Consider the following 11,780-nt stretch of genomic DNA (forward strand, 5'->3'; position numbering starts at 1 on the left):
CCCTGAAGTCATGAGTTGAGCCAAAATCAAGAGTCAGATCCTTAACCAACTGAGTCACCCAAGCGCTCCTATGATGAATTATTTTAAAATCTTTCCTAATGTTAGATCATCATGGCATTTCCAGTACAAAAAACTAATTTATAGTGATTATTCTTCTAATATGTTGCCAGATTCTATCTAATAATGTGAATTTTCACTCCCACCAGCAGTGTATGTTAGCATACTGCTGAGTTTTATGTTATTTTTTAATATAGACCGTGGCATCACACCACAGCACATATCAGAAAGAAAAAAAGTGCAGTCTGGGCAAGTAGACCTTTGATCATCTAGCTCAATTCAGAGACAGAATTTAGAGTATCAAAATCAGGAGTTCATTCTTGATGGCTAAAGGTGATGAGAACAGATATCTTTGTCTTGTTTCCAATCTTAGGGAGTGTTGAATATTTCACTATTGAGTATAAAGTCGGCTGTCAGTTTTTCATAGATGTTCTTTATTGGATCAAGGACATTTCCTTCTATTTGTAGTTTGCTGAAAGTTTGGAGTTTTTTTAAATTAATGGATGTTGGATTTTGTCAAATTCTTTTTCTGCATGCATCTACTGAGATGATCACATGGGTGGTTTTTAATTCTACTCATATGGTGAATTAGATTCATTGCTTTTTGAGTATGATACCAAAGATAATCTACCATTAGCATTTAAAAATTTCTAACCATTTCTCTCATTCCTGTAGGTACATGGTATTTCTCCTATCAAGAAATAAAGTCGGGATGCCTGGGTGGCTCAGTTGGTTGGGCAGCTGCCTTCGGCTCAGGTCATGATCCCAGCGTCCTGGGATCGAGTCCCACATCGGGCTCCTTGCTCATCAGGGAGCCTGCTTCTCCCTCTGCCTCTGCCTGCCATTCTGTCTGCCTGTGCTTGCTCTCTCTCCCTCTCTCTCTCTGACAAATAAATAAATAAAATCTTTAAAAAAAAAAAAGAAATAAAGTCTATTCCTCTCTCTATAAATCTTCATTGGCTTTATGATTGCTTTGATTAATAGAACATGACAGAAGGAAGCTGTGCCAGATCCAGGTCAATCTCTTAAGAAGCCTGGCAGCTTGTTTTCATTCAGAGAGGTCAGGTGAAAAACAACCAGGGCACCCTACCCAAGAGCCACCAAATAGACCCCAGACCTGCAAATGCCACTATCTAGGCATTCTCACCCCAGCTAAGATCCCAGCTGAATGCAACTATGGGAATGAGCCAGATGACACCCTGTGAAACAGAGAAGCTGTCCATGACCCATGGAATCATGAGAAATAATAGTTGTTTTAAGTCACTAAGTTTTGGGGTGGTATGATAAACAGCAACAGATAACTGAAACAAAGCTTACACATACATCTGGAGAAAATACATACAGTTTTCATCAGATTCTCTAAGATGATTAAAACCACCAGAGAAATTAAATACTAAAGATTATTTGGGAAATACCTCATAAATATCCTTTTTTTCAGTGTTTTTGGTAGATATTAATAGCAGTGTGCTCAAGATTATAATCTTTTGACCTGAGTAAGTAGAGTAAAGGCATTGAATTTGGCCATTAAATGAAAAGTCATATGCTTAGCAATCTAAAGAGACTGACAACCTATGGTAAAAAATGAGAAAACATACTGGACCATCTCTTTTTTACTCTAAAGTAAGTTTAGGTAGTATTTTAGGGCTAGACCAAAATGCTTCACAAAAACATATATGCATGAACATGCTGAAAATACACAACCAAAAATTATACAAAGGGAAATGAACAAAAGCAGACCCAAAATTCTATACCATAAAATATGGTAAAAAGTGTTGCATATATGAACCAGCTGGATGTATTCAACTACCATCAAAACTATCACAGCCATCATGGGAAGTCAATGTGATATAAAACTGAGTTAGAGCCTATCCCCACAGAGTCTAAATGAAAAATGACTGAGACATAGAGCATTGCTTCCATCTGGTGAATGGGGTGGGATAAGGCAGAGGGTTTGAAGGAATATGACAATACTGTAGGCCATTAGTTTTAATCCAGTAAAATATGAAATGGATCAGAAGGGTAGAAGATAATATAGCAAAGAGAAGCTAACCCTGGAAAAAAGAGCTTAAAGAGATCAGGCCAGAAACTCAGAAATATTTCAAAGAGAATGTTTCCAGTACCTGGGCAGAGGCTTGCTAGGCAGAATGTCTGACTTGCATGTTCCCATATTTCGGGAAGCAGCAGTGTTTGTTTGTTTGTTTCTTTCTTTCTTTCTTTCCTTCCTTCTTTCTTTCTTTTTTTTTTTTTTTTAGATATTTATTCATTTATTTGACAGAGAGATAGAGAGATCACAAGTAGGCAGAGAGGCAGGCAGAAAAAGAGGGGGAAGCAGGCTCCCTGATGAGCAGAGAGCCTGACGAGGGGCTCGATTCCAGGGCCCTGAGATCATGACCCCAGCTGAAGGCAGAGGCTTAACCCACTGAGCCACCCAGGTATCCCATAGAAAGCAGCAGATTTTCAAGTGTCCATGTTATTGAAGGTCAAAATATACAAAGGTCTGACCTGGAGAGGAAGGCAAAACCAAGGATTCTGGGTGGCATTAATAGTAATCCTTGCTATAGCATATCATAAAAAGGCCCAGCCCAGTGAGAATTTCCAGGAAAGCAGACCAAATGAGTTAAATGCCAGAACTCATGGAGAAACCCTTGATGATGAAAAAGAGGAAAATGAGATGAGAACTAAAAGAGCTGATCAGTTGGAATGCTACACAGGAGAGATAAGAGCAACAAGCATTTGAAGAGAAACAGTGAGGGTCAGAAATTTGGGTGCACCTAAGCTGAGTCCCTCTGGCTTAAGATCTCTCATAAGGTTTCAGTTGTTGGCCAGGGCTGCAGTCAATCTGAAGGCCCAACTGAGGTCAGATTCGCTTCCCTCCTCATTCCTCTGCTTGTTGGCAGAATTCATTACCTATTTTGAGAGCCTCAGCTCCTTGCTGTTCAACTGAGGGCCTCGGTTCTTTGCTGTCTATTGGCTGGAGCTCTGCAGTTCCTTAACACATGGGCCTCTTCAAAGGGTAGTATATAACATGGCAACTAGATTCCCTCAGAGCAAGTAAGAAAGAAAGCAAAAGAGAGCCCCCAAAACAGGAGCCACAGTCATTTTGTAACCTACCTCAGAAGTGACATCTTTTTATTTTTGCTGTAGTCTATTGGAAAAATACTAGATCCAGCCTACAGTCAAGGAGAAAGCATTACATAAGGACATGAATATGAGGAGAAGGAACAATGGGGACCATCTTAGAGTCATGTATCATAATTACTCAGCTCTAAAAATTCTATCCCTGTTTTTAATTGCTGCAAATGTCAGATTCCTGGGAGTAATGATCTCATTGGCCCAGTGTGGGTCAAGGCTTCTTCTGTGGGTTGATCAGCCTTGACTAGAAGGGGGAACATAATATAAGCCATTTCTAGGGAATAGGAAATTGTTGTAGGCCTGTTAGCCACATGAAAATGTGTTACAAAGACACACTATCAAGCTGTTACTAGAACTGTGTAAAAGGGGCGCCTGGGTGGCTCAGTGGGTTGAAGCCTCTGCCTTCAGCACAGGTCATAATCTCAGGGTCCTGGGATCGAACCCCATGTCGAGCTCTCTGCTCAGCAGGGAGCCTGCTTCCCTTCCTCTCTGCCTGCCTCTCTGCCTACTTGTGATCTCTGTCTATCAAATAAATAAATAAAATCTTAAAAAAAAACTGTGTAAAAACTAAAAAGATTAATTTGAGACTGAGTATTGGGAAATAAAGCTATGGCATGTTTTCAATCAGTTTCATGACTGCCTTATTCTCTAGAGCTAAAGGGAGAGACTAAGCATCATTTTATCACCTGTAGATATAATTTAACGGGATAATTTAGATAAGTCTTGTCTAAGCAAAATTGGAAGACTCTCAGAACTATGAAGGAAGGGGGTGGGGAAAAGAATGAAGAAAATAATGGCTATAGTAGAAATAAGACCAGCAAGAAGAGAAATTTTAAATGAAAAAATCACTTGATGCCCTTGAAACTCAAGGCATCTCAAAGGTAAATAGAAAATCCTCTTTGGGGCATCTGGCTGGCTCAGTCGGCCGGGCATGTGACTCTTGATTTCAGGGTTGTGAGTTCAAGCCCCACACTGGGGGTAGAGATTAGTTAAAAATAAAATCTTTGAGGGGCGCCTGGGTGGCTCAGTGGGTTAAAGTCTCTGCCTTCGGCTCAGGTCATGATCCCAGGGTCCTGGGATCGAGCCCTGCATTGGGCTCTCTGCTCAGCAGGGAGCCTGCATTCCCCCCTCTCTCTGCCTGCCTCTCTGCCTACTTGGGATCTCTCTCTCTCTGTCAAATAAATAAACAAAATCTTAAAATAAAATAAAATCTTTGAAAAAAAGAAAAAGAAAGAAAATCAGCTTTGCTGACATTGATACAATATTTACACAAAGGTAAATAACTTAAGGTAGATTCTGAGTATCACTGCTTTTCTTCAATTGTTTTCATATATATATATATATATATATATATATATATATAATTATTCTTCAGGGCATTCTGTTCTCAGTAATGATAGAATATCTTGTTGCAGGCCAAACCTGCAGTAAAAAACAACTGGAAAATACGGACAAAATTGAAAATTTAAAAATCTAGGAGATTCTGGCTGACTCAGAAGGGCATGTGACTCTTGATCTCAGGTTCATGAGTTCAAGCCCCAATGGGGTATAGAGATTACTGAAATAAATTTAAAAACATAAAATAAAAATAAAATTTACAAATCTATGCATAGGAATCAGAGAGCTACCAAGCCAGCTGAGGAGCTAAAATCTCAGACAGAAAAGAAGTGCAAAGAGGTAAACCTGACATTTGATGCCGCTTTTCCTCTCAAGGCATTAGTGATTCAAAGGAATAATGAAAGTTTGAGAAGCTGAGCAGAAAGCAGTAGCTAAAGGCTGAGAACTGGTCTACCTGTAGTCTTGCAGAGCATGGTGGGGAAAACTGGATGTTCGGGACCCACTAAGATAACAGAACTCTGGCAAACTCCTTTACTTTTAGTTTGGACCCCCAAAGGCCTATAACTTGCGGCACTTGGGTGGCTCAGTGGGTTAAGCCTCTGCCTTCGGCTCAGGTCATGATCTCAGGGTCCTGGGATCGAGCCCCATATCAGGCTCTCTGCTCAGTGAGGAGCCTGCTCCCCGCCCCCCCCACCGCCTGCTTTTCTGCCTACTTGTGATCTCTCTCTGTGTCAAATAAATAAATAAAAATCTTAAAAAAAAAAAAGGCCTTTACCTTAGAAGAGACCAGCCCTTATAAATACCAAAGCTCAGCTTCTCATCAACTCAATCCCTCATTTGATTAAGATGGTCTAATCTTACCCCCGCTGACTGCCAGAAGCAAAAGTAAACTCTTGTTAGAGAAAGATAATATCATCCAGGGCCTAGAATTCTCTCTTTAATTTTTCATAAACCACTTTCAGTAATAAACAAAAATTTTACCAGTTTTCCATAGACAAGATAAAATGACAAAAACTGAAGCACTATCAAAGAATAGAAACAGATCCATAGAAGAGTCAGATATTGGAATTATCATGCATGGACTTTAAAATAAGCATAATGAGGTATGCCTGGCTGGCTCAGTCAGTAGAGAATGTGACTCTTGATCTCTGGGTCATGAGTTCAAGTTCCACGTTAAGTGTAAAGAATTACTTAAACAATTAAAAAAAAATAAAAATAAAATAACCATTATGACCAGGTTTAGGAAGTTAAATGACAAGATAGAGAAATTCAGCAGAGGAAGCTGTATGAAATATAAAATGAAAACTCTAGAACCAAAAAATAATCACATGAAGTCAATAGGACTAAATAGCACATTGGACACATATAAAGAGGTAACTAATGAACTAAAAGACAGGTCAGAAGAAATTATCCAGACTGAACCTCAAAGACAAAAAAAAAAAAAAAAGAAAGAAAGAAAGAAAGAAAGAAAGAAAAATACAAAAAAGAACATAAAATACAGATGAGACACTGTAAAAAAAAATTTAATACATACCTAATTAGAGATCCAGAGACAAGAGGGAGACAATGGAATAGAAATAAAATTTGAAGAGAAATCACCAAAATTTTTCCAAAAGCAGTGAAAGAACCAGAGTCACAAATATTCAGAAATTCTCTGAAATCAAGCAGAACAAATACAAAGAAAAGCATACTTTAGGCATGTCATAGTGAAGTTGCTAAAAACCAAAGATAAAGATAAAATCTTTTAACTCATTTTCTTTCTTTCTCTTTCTTTTCTTTCTTTTCTTTTCTTTTCTTTTCTTTTCTTTTCTTTTCTTTTCTTTTCTTTCTTTTCTTTCTTCCTTCCTTCCTTCCTTCCTTCCTTCCTTCCTTTCAAGTGGGTTCCATGCTGGGCATAGAGCCCAAGACAGGGCTTGACCTCACAACCATGGCTCAGTCGGCATAGATGAGATCTAAGAGTCAGATGCTTTCAGGGAAACTCAAATCAAAATGACAATGAGATACCACCTCACACCAGTCAGAATAGTTAAAATTGACAAGTCAGGAAATGACAGATGTTGGCAAAGATGTGAAGAAAGGAGAATCCTCCTACACTGTTGGTGGGAATGCAAGCTGGTGTAGCAACTCTGGAATCAGTATGGAGGTTCCTCAACAAGTTGAAAATAGAGCTACCCTATGACCCAGCAATTGCACTACTGGGTATGAACTCCAGAGATATAAAAGTAGTGATCTGAAGGGGCACATGAACCCCAATGTTTATAACAGCAATGTCACAATAGCCAAACTATGGAAAGAGCCCAGATGTCCATTGACAGATGAATGGATAAAGAAGATGTGGTATACACACACACACACACACACACACACACACACACACACACACACACACACACTGGAATATTATGTAGCCATCAAAAAGGAAATCTTGCTATTTGCAACGACAGGGATGGAACTACAAGGTATTATGCTAAGTGAAATAAGTCAATCAGAGAAAGATAATTATCATATGATCTCACTGATATGTGGAATTTAAGAAACAAGGCAGAGGATCAGAGGGGAAGAGAGGAAAAAATGAAACAAGATGAAACCAGAGAGGGAGACAAACCATAAGAGAATCTTAATCTCAAGAAACAAACTGAAGGTTGCTGGATGGGAGGGGGGTTGGAGGAATGGAGTAACTGGGTGATGGACATTGTGGAGGGTATGCGTTGTGGTGAGTGCTGTGTATTGTGTAAGACTGATGAATCACAGACTTGTACCCCTGGAATAAATAATATATGTTAATAATTTTTAAAAAGAACTTTAAAAATAAATAAAATATATTAATTAATTTTTTAAAAAGAGTCAGATGCTTAACCACTAAACTGACACAGCCCATAAAGATAAAACCTTAGAAGAAGTTGTGGGGGGTGGTTTGGTAGAGGGACATATCTTCAAAAGAACAATAGGGCTAATAGCTTCTCAACAAATTGATGGAAGCCAAAAGATATGATATGTCTATGATATGTTCAAAGTGGTATAAGATAATAATGGCCAAAATAGAATTCTACACTCAGTAAAAGCAGTTCTTCAGAAATGAAGACAAATATATTTTCAGACAAATAAAAACAGAAAACTTGCCACCAGTAGACCTTCATTCAAGGAATACCAAAGGGAGTTCTACCAAAGGGAAAACGATCCCAAATAGAAGGATAGATATGCAAAGGAAATTAAGAGCAATAAAAAGGGCAAATACAGGGGCACATGGGTGGCTCAGTCGTTGGGTGCCTGCCTTCAGGTCAAGTCGTGATCCCAGGGTCTTGGGATCAAGTCCCATGTCAGGCTCTTTGTTCAGCGAGAAGCCTGCTTCTCCCTCTGCCTGCAGCTCCCCCTGCTGTGCTCTATCTCTGTCAAATAAATAAATAAAATCTTAAAAATAAATAAATTAAAAGGGCAAATATGAAGGTAAATCCTGGTAAATAATAACAGCTTACATTTAAGGATACGTGAGAGCAGATAAAAACAAAGAATTTCTGGAATAAAAACTTTCTGCATTTATATATTTTCCTATTCTGGACACTTGATGTAAATGGCATCATACAGCATGTAGGCCTTTGTAACTGGCTTCTTTGTTTTTTTTTTAAAATCAACTAAAGTAGATATATTTCCATTTCATTGATCCAAATTGTTATAGGAAATATCAGTAGGGCATGAAATTTAGAATACAGCAATTTCTTTGCATTGTTAATTGATATATAATTCATATGGTATAAAATTCATCCTTTAGTGTACAATTTAAGTTTTTAGTATAGTCACCAGGTTGTGCAACCACTACCACCATGGAATTCCATTTTTATCATTCATCATTCTACAACAACAACAACAACACAACAACAACAAACCAAACTTCTGTACCCGTTAGCAGTCATTTCCCATTCAATTACCCCTGACCCCAGCCCATGGCAAACGTTAATCCATCTGTTTCTATGGATTTGCCTATTCTGGAAATTTCATGTAAATAGAACCATTGAATGGGCAGCTTCTTTCACTTAGCATAATGTTTTCAAGGTTCAGCTATGTTATAACATGTGTCAGTACTTCATTTCTTTTTATTGCCAAATAATATTCCATTGTATCGGTATACAACATTCCCTTTATTCATTCATCAGTTGATGGGCATTTGGGTTGTTTCCACTTTTTGACTACTGTGAATAATACCGTAAAGGATAGCAGAATTTGCTACCCCAACACATGTCACTTTCACACAACGACTGTTTTGAACTAAAGGCAATAGAGAAGCAGATTTAAATAAAAGAGAAAGAGGGCTCTCTGTCCTCTCCCTATTTGCCTAAAAGCAAGACATAAATTTGTACAGAATTAATCACTAACAACCCTAGACCTTTATCAGCCCAGAGACAGCACAAGAGTACTCTACATCACAAACCTTACTGACCAGCCCAATTACCTTCCATTAGGCTCCCTTATATTTACATTTTGCTGCCCCTAGAGACTCAAGGCTGTCTTCCTTTGTCTTGTCACTTCTTTTTTTTTTTTTAAGATTTATTTATTTATTTATTTGACAGAGAGAGAGATCACAAGTAGGCAGAGAGGCAGGCAGAGAGAGAGAGGAAGGGAAGCAGGCTCCCCGCTGAGCAGAGAGCCCGATGCGGGACTCGACCCCAGGATCCCAAGATCACGACCCGAGCCGAAGGCAGCGGCTCAACCCACTGAGCCACCCAGGCGCCCATGTCTTGTCACTTCTAAAGATTTATTTCCTTGCTATGATGTTATGTAAGTCCAAGTTCTACCCAAACCTTTGAGTTACTATCCCCGAGTTTCTCCTATGTATATATAAGATATACATGTTAATAAATTTCCTTTTTTTTTTCTCTTGTTAATTTGTCTTTTGTTACAGAGCCCCAGCCAAGAACCTAGAAGGGGGGCACCCGGGTGGCTCAGTTGGTTAAGCGGCTGCCTTCAGCTCGGGTCATGATTCCAGGGTCCTGGGATCGAGCCCCGCATTGGGCTCCCTGCTCAGCGGAGAGCCTGCTTCTCTCTCTCCCCCTCTCCCTGCCGCTCTGCTTACTTGTGCTCTCTCTCTCTAGCTCTCTGTCAAATAAACAAATAAAAAAAAAATTAAAAAGAAGCTTTAAAAAAAAAAAAAAGAACCTAGAAGGGAAGAAGAAAATAATATTTTTCCCCATACAGCTGCCATGAACATTTGTGTATAAGTTTTTATGTGGCTATGTTTTTATTTCTCTTGGGTATATAACTAGAAGTGAAATTTCTGAGTTATAGTGTATCTCTGTGCTTAATAGTCTGTGGAACTGACACACTGTTTTCCAAAGTGGTTGCACCATTTACATTCCTATCAGTAGTGCATAAGGTTCCAAGTTTCCCAAATTCTCTCCAAAACTTGCTATTATTGGCCTTTTTTATTGTAGTCATCCTAATGGGTGTGATGTGGTATCTCATTGGGGTTTTGATTTGCATTTCCCTGATCGTTAATAATATTGAGCACTTTTCCATGTGCTTACTGGTCATTTGTACATCTTCTCTGGAGAACTATATATTCAGATTCTTTGTCCATTTTTTTGCCCATTTAAAAATTAGATTATCTTTTATTATTGAGTTATATAGCTCTTCATATCTTCCAGATACAAGTATATTAAAATATTTATGATTTGCAAATATTTTCTCCCATTCTGTGGGTTGTATTTTTACTTCCTTGATATTGTCTTTTGAAGCACAGATGTTTTTAATTTTGATGCAATCTAATTTATCTAATTTTTTATTTTGTTGCTTACACCTTGGGTGTTGTATCTACTTAAGGCTCTGCCTAACCCAAGGTCATTAAGATTTACTTCCACATTTCCTTGTAAGTTTTATCATTTTATCCATTACATTAGGTCTATAATCCATTTTGAGCTAATTTTTGTGTATGTGTAAGGAAAGGACCCAACTTTATGCTCTTGCATATGAATATCCAGTTGTCCCAGCACTCTATGTTGAAAAGACTATTTTTACCTAATTGATTTGTCTTGGAACCCTTGTCAAAAAAATTAATTGACTATAAATGTTAAAGTTTATTTCTAGGCTCTCAATTCCATTCCATTAATCTATTAAATCTATTGTTACACCAGCACTGCATAGTCATGATTACTGTAGCTTTTCAGAAAGTTTTGAAGTCAGGAAGCATGAGTCCTCTCTGTTCTTCTTTTTCAAGATTGTTTTCGCTCCTCTAGGTTTCTTGAGATTTCAAATGAATTTTAGGACCAGTTTGTTAATTTCTGTAAAAAAGCCAGCTGTGGATTTTGATAGGGATTACAATGCATCCACTTATCAACTTGGGCAATACCACCATCTTAATAATATTAATTCCTCCAATCCTTAAACATAAAATATCTATTTATTTACATTGTCTTTAATTTCTCTCAACAATGTTTTATAGTTATTCCATGATTTTAACTGCAATATTATCTATTATTAGAAAAAGTAGTAATTATAATTCAAGTCTCTCAGTACTTTTTCAAGATTTTGAAGAGATTTATTTGTCATACAGAATGAAAAACTTTAAATCCTTAGCATATTTCCAATTTAGATATTCTGTCCCATCCCCATATTTTTTCATTTCTGGACAACTAAATTTCTATCCCATGTTTGGCTAAGTTTCTTACTTTTGTGTGGTCTTCACTTCTCTGAAGAAACAGCAGTGTGCTGCACACAACATATTCTCCATATTCATTGGGGATCCAATGTACTTGTTTGACCAGGATGGCTTTTTACATCTGTGGTAAGATGCAGGGACTCTTCCCCCCTTGGGCTTATTATTAAGTAGAACATCTTATTCTGCAGCTGTTATACAGAAGAGCATTAAGACACCTTCTGTAGAATCAGTTAAATGGGGCAAGATATGTTTCTAATTTGTTTAAGAGAGAAAGTTAACTTTTAAAGAATCCTTATTTGATATTCTGAACCATAAGTTCTGCCAGATGGGAAAGTTAAACATGGCATAATTTTCTTCCACATATATATAGAGAGAGAGAGAGAGAGAAACAGAATATCTGCTTGCTTCCCTGACATAATCACATGTTGTTTGGTAGAATAAATGCCAACATTCTTCATAACTTACATGGATTCAGCAGTACATATTTTATAACTCCCAGTTTATGTTTTTAGGGGTATTGAAGCTAGTATACTCAGGGCATTATAAATTTCATTAATTTTAAAGAAAAACCTTTCTTGGGACACTTGGTTAGCTCAGTTAGTAGAAC

The sequence above is a fragment of the Lutra lutra genome, chromosome 8, assembly GCF_902655055.1.
Source record: "Lutra lutra chromosome 8, mLutLut1.2, whole genome shotgun sequence".
Lineage (NCBI taxonomy): Eukaryota > Metazoa > Chordata > Mammalia > Carnivora > Mustelidae > Lutra > Lutra lutra.